This window comes from Falco biarmicus, chromosome 11, assembly GCF_023638135.1.
Source record: "Falco biarmicus isolate bFalBia1 chromosome 11, bFalBia1.pri, whole genome shotgun sequence".
In the NCBI taxonomy this organism is placed as follows: domain Eukaryota; kingdom Metazoa; phylum Chordata; class Aves; order Falconiformes; family Falconidae; genus Falco; species Falco biarmicus.
Window position 1 is genome coordinate 32,834,873 of NC_079298.1, and position 10,320 is coordinate 32,845,192.

The 10,320-nt window shown below is 42.9% G+C and overlaps 1 protein-coding gene across 6 annotated transcripts in view; it reads right to left on the reverse strand.

The window, feature by feature from the left end:
- RABGAP1L (RAB GTPase activating protein 1 like) overlaps positions 1–10,105 on the reverse strand; it is a 254,822-nt gene extending 244,717 nt beyond the window's left edge. For 2 of the 6 annotated variants that reach the window (XM_056355827.1, XM_056355823.1), the window contains exon 1: positions 9,831–10,099. The gene's annotated coding sequence lies outside the window, so the exon portion shown is untranslated. Of the gene's footprint in view, positions 1–9,533; positions 9,643–9,830 lie in introns of those variants that run through there. The other 4 variants (XM_056355824.1, XM_056355825.1, XM_056355828.1 and 1 more) reach the window with 4 other exon arrangements.
- Positions 10,106–10,320: the final 215 nt, after the last annotated feature.

Sequence of the window (10,320 nt, forward strand, 5' to 3'; positions counted from 1 at the left end):
TCAGAACCAAAGTGTCAGAATGGGTAATGCTGGCACCACCAGTGACAAACCCATGGCATAAGTAAATCATTTACAACACAAGGAATCCAAATCCAAAATACAAAGTGCAACCCAGAAGAGCACCAGCATTCCAACACGCATCCAAGTCAAAGCTGAGTGTCCAAGGAGCCCAACAAAGCACCTAAACCCTAACTGTGCAAAATCAAATCGACTGCTCAGCAGCCCCCGCAAACCAGATGATACTAACAGCAAATCTGCACAGTGTGAGAACGTAATCTTATTATGGCACCTCACATGATTTTTCTGGGAAATGTACAGAATAATGCAACTACTTTTTCCATACTCCACAATAAGACCCCAGGAGCTCACTTACTACCAGAAAGAACAAAAAGCAGAATCACAGAGGCCAGGAAGAGAAACTGGGAGGGTCTGCTAGAACCAGGACCACTTCTATTTGTCTTATTATACTCTTTGATCAAAAGCTAGATACTATACTACACCTCAGCCTGACCTCTTTACGGTCAGTCTGACTTTCTGATGTCTCATGATGAAAAAGAAGAAGAATCAGAAAGGGGAAGCTCTAAGGGTCAAAGGGAAATTAGCACTCAGAACAACTATGGGGAACTTTCAACTCCACATTACTCTTTTGCGGCTCGACAAAGTATTCCCCTGGACAGTTTGATCAATTCTTTCCTCTCTCCTCTCACAGCTTTTATACATCCCTATAGTAGTAAACAGTAACAATTAACTTCAAAACAATGTAAAAATCAGGTACTGACTTTTCTACTGTGCCCTTAAGTCACTTTCATGCCTTACTCTTGTTTCCTCAAAATCATTTAACAGTTATCTTCAAGAAGAATTCTAGCTAGCAGCTCCCCATTTCTTGGAAGCTTATACTGCCAACACTAATTGTTAACAATTAGGATCAAGTAGAACAGGAATCAAAATACCTTTTTATGATACAAGTGTAACTAACTCTATGAGCAAACACAAACTGCCTCTGTGAACAGAAAGGTCTAATATCTCCCAGGGCTAGTATTCACTGCATCACCTGATCTGAGTTCCAATTCAAGTTTTACTCCAAAAGCAACTGCTAGCACACACAAAAAGTTCTCTTTCAACTCCATTGCTATTTTGCACTTCAAGGCTCACAAACACTTAAATTCAACTGGAAATGTCGATACTTACACACTACAGATATTTCAGTAACATACTTAAGGTGCAGGAGATGAAAAAATGCCTTTAAAAGCTGCAACTCTTCCCACCTTCTCTGCTAAGTTTGCACAAGTATCTGGGCAGTCACACACCGAAAGAGACTGGACAACTTAAGTGACTGACAACTAAACCCCAGAGAAAGGAAGGAGGATTAGAGCATTTCTCCAGCCAGTTCAACACTTGACTACAGAAGCACCTACGTTAGCACAATAATGCAGAGAACACAGACAAAACCGAGCAGCTAGGACTGCAGACAGCTATGGCTTACACAGCACTGCCACCAGTAAATTACTTGTGAGAGTTCTCATTTTTTCAAAATAACAGGAAATAATGAAAGTATACACCAGTGAAACAAACCAAAACAAACTGTTCACAGAAGGGGGGGGGGGGGGCAGGGAACAAAACCTTTTTCTGCCACATGTATTTCAAATCCTTCAGTTTAAATCACATTATCTAATATTTGTTTCTCAATAACATGTAAAAAAAAAATCATGGTCCTATGAAAAACATATCCTTTTGCAGCATTCAAACTCTTAACAAAGGGAAATACACCAGTACCTTCTTTAAGTACAAAGAAAAAACCCACTACATTATTTGTGCAAGCTTATTTTAAAAGTTTAGCCAGTTGTTGAACTTTTCCACCTATTTCTAAATTAAAATTCTGGATCTTGTATTCTGTATCAAAATACAGAAAGACAATGCATTAGATTCAGATTAATTGCATTTTATTTTCACACTGATTTGCTTGCAAAGGCCTGAAAAACTGAAAAGACATAGCAGAGCCTTCATCCCAAGTTAAAGTTTTGGGAGGAGAATAAAGGGTTAGACATCAAAGAGAAAAAAATTAACATATAAACTTTTTCTTACTGTAATATTTGTTAGAAATACAAATATGTGTATACAATATGTGTACACAATACACAAATACATAATGGAACAGATCTCTGTATCTCAGCAAAATCATTTTATCTAATTCCAGAAGAAATGCAGTAAGTTTGCATACACAATAGAAGCACAAATTAGAACCATCTTACTATGCTGAAACAGTAAATAACAAGACTCTAGATCTCTGCAAAGTACAGTAATCACATTAAAATATCTAACCTGAATTACTTTAAACCACTTTCCACAAGAGAAATTTCAGGGAGTGCACATTGCTACCGAATCTATAATCAAAATTCAAAAATACCTGGAGACATGCCAGTATGACAGCACTGTAAGGCCGTAACACCACCACATGAGTAATTGTACTGAATGAAAAAGCAATTTATTTCTACGTAACTACTTTTAAAATAAAACACTGGGGGGGGGGGGGGGGAGAGGTGTGCACTTCTAGTTAACATAGAAACCAATTTACAATAAAGGGACCTATTTCCCTGAATAGTAATAAAGATTATAAAAATTAACTAAAAAATGAGTTCACACTAGAAGTCAATCCTTAGAATAAGATTCTTGGACAAAGCCTTAACTCTCACTTTTTCTTTCTAATAGGAAAAATAATGTTACTTATCAAATGCATGGAGAACCGCAACAGATCAGCGTATGCAGTTTGCTTCCTGCCTAAAAAAAGGTGGCTGTGTGTCTTAAGGTATGTGCAACAAACATGACCTAACCAGAACGTTCAGCTACACTTGAATTGAAAGTACAGCTACTTAACTTAGCTCAGCACCCTAAAAGTACAGAGGTTTAAGAATTGCTTATCACTGATAAGTAGTATAACTTCAAGACTATGCCATATCTGGAAACTAACACCATCAAATTTTGCAACACAAAACTTGCCATACTGAAGTTTTGGTGAGGAAACAAATAACTTTTATAGTATATATAAAATACATATAGTGTAAGAGACATTATGACAACCATATTTCTTTGCCTGCAAGAAAAGACCAGGGATTGGTCATAAATGGTAGACTACTCAAAACTGATTTTACATTAAAAGGTTTACTACTACACAAGCTTTATAGCAAGTACTGAGAAAGGACTTTTGCTGTCAACTTACATTCACATCCATTTCATTCCTCATCCACTGACCACGACTGAACCGTTGAGCAGGTTACTTCACTTCTAAGCCCAACAGCAACACAGAATTCACACTCTGCCACTTCGCAAATGGCCTTCAAGATCCACCCTTAGATTCACTCTTAGATGCAGTCACTGAACAAAATCCTGTTCTAAATGGCAACTTACTGGTTCTTCGAAACACCTTCCACTTTTCTTTTCTTCTGCCCTTTGACCTTTTCTTTCCTATTTAAAAATTATATGCAAGACACTAGGAATTTAAGCAGTAAAGGCAGGGAGTTTACCATCGTTAGTAATAAGCTTCACTATTTAAGAGGCTGCCGGTAGCCTAATGTAAAATGAAAGATCACATTTGAAAGGCAAATGCACAGACTGCAATTGCACCATTAGCTACCATAGTTATCGAGCATTCTTTTACACAGAAATGTAAATCCACTCAAATACCTTTCTACTATATTAGAAATCAACTCAGAATTCCCAACCATGTAAAAACTATATTTCTAGTCCAAATGGATATGAGAGAGCTCTTCAGACAGAAAAGCTAGACCAGTAACATACCTGAGTTTACAACCAAAGCTGTGTCTTGGTGCTGCTTCATCAACAAAGACGCAGCACAAATCACAACACTTGCACCAATTAAGAAACCACAGGACACGTCAAGCGCATGCAGAGGGTTTAAATCAACTGAGAGCTTTGTTCCAAACTGTTTGCATAGACTGTAACTCAAGGACTCTCGCCCTCGTTTTTCTCAAATAAATGAGAAACACAAAACTCACACATAACTAAAGGGTTGAATGCATACATGAAATAAATGATCCCCCACTACTCATTTAAAATGGTTCAATTTCCAAAATTTTTCTTTATTCCAATGATTTCTAAAATGGATTTATGCATTGACAGAAAAACATTAAATGAATTCCAATTGAAAGCACTTAGGTACAGACTGCATTAAGTTAAATATTTATCCATCCATCTTGCTGCTAAATTATCAACATCTCCTTTTCACCTACAATGCACAAAAAAGGGAAGGGCATACTGAAGATGTAAATTGCTACCTGGAGTTAATTATTTTAGTTATTGGGAGGGGGTGTGGTTCATTTACCTCATTGTTTTGTCTCCTTGGCACCACAGTGCAAGCTGCACTCTAAATTTTAGACAGGGCTTACCCCCTTATCACAAGAGCTTGGTAATGCTTACTGCTTGCTTTGGAGGAACTGACACCTTTTATTCAGACTTTTCATGCTGAGGTTAGAATCGTTTATTAACCAAGACTTCAAAAAATTTCAAAGTTTTACACATTTCTAGATATGAAAGTCTAAAAAGAAACCATTTTAATCTCTACTGCAGAAGCATACAGAAGGTAGATGCCAGGAGAGGCTACCTCAGAGGAACACGGAGACACAGCCTGTACACACAAGGATAGCATTAGGAAAAACCAACATCCCACCAGAGCTAAAACTGACAAAGGATGACAGGCAACAAGGATGGATTCCTGTCTCAGAGGCAAAAGGAAGGAAGAAGTGCTCTTTCTGCCCAGTGGGACAGGGGACCTGGTAACAAAGTACATGGAAAAGGCTGACATACTCAATAGCTTTTTAATCCCAGTTTTCCCTAGTGAGGTCCACCCTCAAGCCTCCCAGACCCCTGAGCCTAGTAGCAGTCTGATGGAGTAACAAATTACTCCAAAAGAGGAAGATGGAAGCACTCAAGAAAGTTGAAAATACTTTGCAAAGTCTGTGGCACTAGATGGGATACACCTGAGAATCCTGAGGGAGCTGGCCAATGCCACCAAGATACCACACTGCCACTTTTTGAAAGGCTATGAGATTAGGGGAGGTTCCTTCTGACAGGAAAAAAGGCAAACATCACACCCAGCTTCAAGAAGAGCAAGAAGAAGGATCCAGGCAGCTACAGATCAGCCAGCCTAACCTAAGTCCATGAGAGGATTATGGAGCAAGTTGTGTGGGAAACTAACTGCACTGCTAGGCTAAAAGAACAGCAACCAGCAGTACCAAGTCTGTTAACAAGTGGTTACAGTCACATCCCTCAGGGATTACCACTGAGACCAGTACCATCTGATGCCTTTATTAATAACGTGGATGCTGGGAAGGGGGGGTATACTCAGCAAGTTTGCCAATGAATCCAAATTGGGCAAACTACTCAAAGGGACCTGGACAGGCTGGAGAAAGGCATTGGCAGGAACCTCATCAAGCTCAACAACAGCAGGTGCTAAGTCCTGTATCCAGGGTAGAAAAACCCCATGGTACAAGACAGGCTGGACACTAACCAGATAAAAAGCGACTTTTGCTGAAAAGTTCCTGGAGATCCCAGCAAGCAAGAAGTTGCTCAGCAGCGTACCCTCGCAGCAAAGGCGGCCAAGCCCACAGCCCAGCCAGCAGCTCCAGGGAAGTGATCCATCCTCTCTCTTCAGCACCTGTGAGACTGCATTTGGAGTACTGTGTCCAGTTTTCAGCTCCCCGGAACAAGACAGACACTGACACACTGGAGCAAGTCCAGTGGAGGCCACCGAGCTGGCCAGATGGCAAGAGCACGTGATGTACAAGAGGCTTACAGACCAGAGTTTACGCAGGCTGGAAAAGAAAAGGCTCAGAGGAATCCTTATTGCTGTCAACTATCTAAAGGAAGGGGGCAGAAAAGACAGAATTGGACTCTTCTGGATGGTGCACAACGACAAGAGGCAACAGATATAAGTTGGAAAGGAAATTCCAATTAGCTTATAAAGGGGGGGAGGGATCACTATGAGGGTAGTCAAATGTGCAAACAGGTCACCCAGAAAGGTGTTAGGGGCTGGAACAACTTTACCTGAATTGCTTTTGCTTTAATTTAAGCAGGGAGCTGGATTAGATGACCTCCAGAAGCCCCTTCCCTATTATTTCATCTGCCTGTGATTCTATTTCATAAATTTCTATTCAGCAATTTTTCCATAAAGTTTATTACTTCTAATCATATATTTAAAAAAATCAGTTGCCCTGTACATATAGTAAGCATGCATCCAATGTGGTATGCAAAACTGTAAACATCTCTTACCTACTTGCCCTTTGAACTTCTCCCCTTTGCACCACTGTGCTTCCCCCATAACTAGGGAACATAAGTTTTCAGCATTGGCACAATTTTGCACTTTTAAGCTTACTTGATCTAAAAAAAAAAAACAAACAAACAACCCACATGTTCTTCAGTGTCCTGACCTGTGTTTCAGGGGTGATGAGAGTAGGAAAGCAGAGGGCTGTGACTCCTCTCACTTTGATGCAAAAAACTAACTTTTCCTCTGTCCACTCAAAAACATTAGAAAGACCTTTGTCCCTGCTATTCTTTCCAAAATATAAGAAGCATTCCACCGAAGAAACAATACAGTAGAGGTTTTGCACAAGGGCTTTACTCATCTTTCAGAGTAATCTATTTAACTAAGCAGGTTTTGGAATCCAATTTATGTATTATTTACCAAACAGACACACCCAACAAATTTTTTTTCTTTTTTTTTTTTTTTCCCCAGCTTCACAAAGTCCCCTCTTGGAACATTTCTGATACCAAAATTAAGCAAGCACCTTAAAAGCCACAGAGGTATTTCCTAATAACCTACACATTGGTTTTGTTTCTTTTTAAAGTTAAGAATACAGAAAAAGGTGAAATAATTCAGTTTCAAATTCTTTTCAAATATGTCAGCCTTTGCTTACAAACCAGGACTCTGTCAAAGAATCCCTTCAGCAACCCAGGTTAAACGGCTCCCGTTACAGATGTACTAGCATAGAAGAGTAAGACTGAGGCTGGAACAAACTGCCAAATGCATGAATTTCAGAAAACACATCTTATGAAAATATGCTTGAAAACATCTTAATCTCCCTTAAAAGGGCACCCCTATGAAGCTCAGAGTTAATACTTGAAATGTGCATTTTAATTTTCACTTTGAAGGCCAAGACTAAAATTAATGGTGAGAAACCGAGAGATATTAGATGAAGATTAGTATAGCTACTGGTCAACAGAGAAAACATGCGGTGTTGCACTTCAACACTTTTTTGCATCCATTTGTTTAAGAGTGCTGCTGTTTTTGATACCAAGATCAAAAGTGCCAATACATCAATCCACTGGGTGCATAAAATGGGTATAATCCAATGACAAATTAATCTAGACTGGAAATCAGGAGATGTGTAATTACTGAGGTCAGTCAAGTTTGAAATATCCTTCCAATTATAGCAGGGGTAGTAACAATATACAACTGATTATTTTTAAATTAGAGCTGAATACATTTACAAAAGCCCCCATCTAACAATACCCAGATCATTCCTCGAAACTAATGAATCAACAAAAAACTTCGAAGAAAGGATAGAGCAGAAGAAAACCACAACTACTTCTGTGGACTCATGGAAGAAAAACAGAGACACAGAGGTACCTCTTAAAAAGCAGTGGTCCGTTTAACATTGCCAAAAGTAAATAAAAAAAACACCACCATGGCTTCATAATCAATGTAAGCCAGCACTGCCATAAAAAGAAGAGCTCCTACCACCCTTACTATCATTTGCTACCTTCTTCACAAGTGGCATAAGCCAATCAAAACCACAGGGTAGCTTCTTTTACTAGTAGCGTCTTCTTACATTAACTTACTGACCATAAAGCCATGACCCAGATAAGTGCATCACCCATCACAACTTCTGTGACTGTGTCAGAACTGCAGTTACACCCAGCACACTTCCTCCCCTGCACTGAGACAATGCCCGCACAGCTAGACAAGCGAGCTGGTTCAGGAAGTTGTTGTAACCAAAAAGTTAACCTTGGAGTGGAAAAAATAAGAAATAAAAGTACTATTTTGTAACCAGTTTAGTTCCCTTAACTCACTTTCTGGCTGTGGAAGTCCCATTGATGACACAAGGGAAGGAGCAGCCACAACTCAGACTGCCTTCAAATGCTCAGAAGCATGCACCAGGAACTTGTTTCCCACAGAAAGCCACATTATGCCCTGGATCTTTTTGCAGTTCCCTTACTAACATTACCAAATCTTAATCTGTGAATCACTTTTTGAAGGACTGAATGCTATTTTTAACAAAGCAATACACTTCACTGTAATCATCTTCAAGAAAACACTGCACAGTACTTCCATTAATGCTCTAGTGTAGCTTCAAATCTTGTAACACTCAAGTGAATTTGTGCTTACTGTGTGTGACTACACTTCTATCTCTTCAAGTTTAAACTGCAAACTAAACTCTTAATTAGTATCATTAATACCTTCTAACCCACATAAACACTACTGGCTACAGTCCTACTTAAAATGTAGACACAGGCATAATTTGCAGAACTAATCTTATACCCCCAGTAAATCTTCACAAGATCTGCAGCGCCAGTCAGTCTGACAGGCACTCAGGATTTTGGCCTATATCACAGCGATTTGGTCCAATAAAGGCATGGTACTTTCCCTGAATTTAAAGAGATAAGAAAACATTTCCTGGAACATCACCAGAACCTCTCTTTGGAGACAGAAAGGACAGTTACCCTTCTCCAAAGTTTTATTTGAAAAGTCACCAACATGCTTGCAAGACTACAGCTTGACAGTGAAAACAGAAGAACAATGCTTACCTAAGCAAGCTACTTCTTGTTGCTGGATTTGTTTGTTTTAAAGAAAAGCTGACACCTTAAATATTATTTTTTCCTTCTTACACAAAAGAATGGATGCATACATGCATGCAACTATAATATGTGGTAAGCTACGACACTTATATACAACACTATCAAAACCAAGTAATCTTAACAACACAGCTTTGAAAGAGTGACACCAAGAGCAAAGTCCACGCCACACTTCAGAAACTTAAGAAACGAGCAGAGCTGCTAAGTCCATGTCACTCAGAGTGCCATACCCACTTCAGATGGTTTCAGCAGGTTTTGAGGTACTCTATCTAAAGACAAGGATCCTTGTACTGGATCACAGTTAGGGACGGCCTACATACAGAATGGGGCTTGGAGGAGAAATAAAAATAAATATTAAAACAAAACACCACCACACACAGAGAAGAAAAGAAAAAAGGAAGGAAAAAAAAAAAATACGTGGATTAATCTGAGCCGTGCAGACAGCACAGTTTTAGGACAGTAGTTTGCTAGTTTTGCCTCCTGGGAAGTGACTTCACTTTTCCTAAGGAGGAGGAGGAAGGGAGACGAACGCTTCCACAACCCTCTCCCCTCACCGCGAAAACAACTTCGTTTTTTTAACTCCCCCCTTCCCCGCAGCTCCGCTCCGGGGGGAGCGGCATTTCCCCAGCGCCCAGACGGCCCCAGGCACTGCCCCCAACGCCACGCACCGGAGAAGGCGAAGGAGCGCACCGTCCCCGAGCAGCCCCGCGCCTCCTCCTTCCCCCGCCGCCGCCGTGAGGGGGCCGGGGCCGGCAGCGCCCGGAGCCGAGCGGCCGGCTCGGAGGCGGCGGCAGGGCCCGCGGGAGGAGGAAGCCACCTCAGGTCACGGAGCCCTGTCACCCTGTGACACGGGGCGGGCGGGGAGCACCGCCGCCCGCCCTCCTCCCCTCGCCGCCGCCGCTTCTCCTGAGGAGGGAGCGACGACGCTTCCCGCCCTCACCCCTCACGAGACCCGCGCCCCTCACCTCACCCCGGCGAAGGAGGCCCGGGGCAGCGTCCCAACCCCTCTCGCCGCCGGCGACCAGGCCGTCCTCCCCGCTCCGCCGCCTCCTCCAGCCCGTCCTCCGCCTGGCCCCGCCACCGGCTTTCCGCGCAGGAGAGCGGGAGGCCGGCGAGAAGTGCTCGGCGGGCCGCGCAGCCGCCTCAGGGCCGGGCCGGCGCCGTCCACATTCCGGCGGCGGGTGGATGGCGGAGCGGGCGGGGGCGCGCGCGCGCGCACCGCATCCCTCCCCCCGCTGACACGGCGCGAGCGCCGGCACCCAGGGCGGCGGGGCGGAGCGCGGGGCGCGAGCGGCCGGCCCCAACCCCCGTGGCGCGGCGCGGGGCTGGCGGCGGAGGCGGCGCGGCGGGGCCCGCTGCCCTGGCAAGGCGGGACCGGGTCGCGCACGGCCTCCCGGCGGCGGGGCCGCGGGGCTGGCGGCGGGGCCGGCGCGTCAGGGCGCTCGGCCGCCGCTG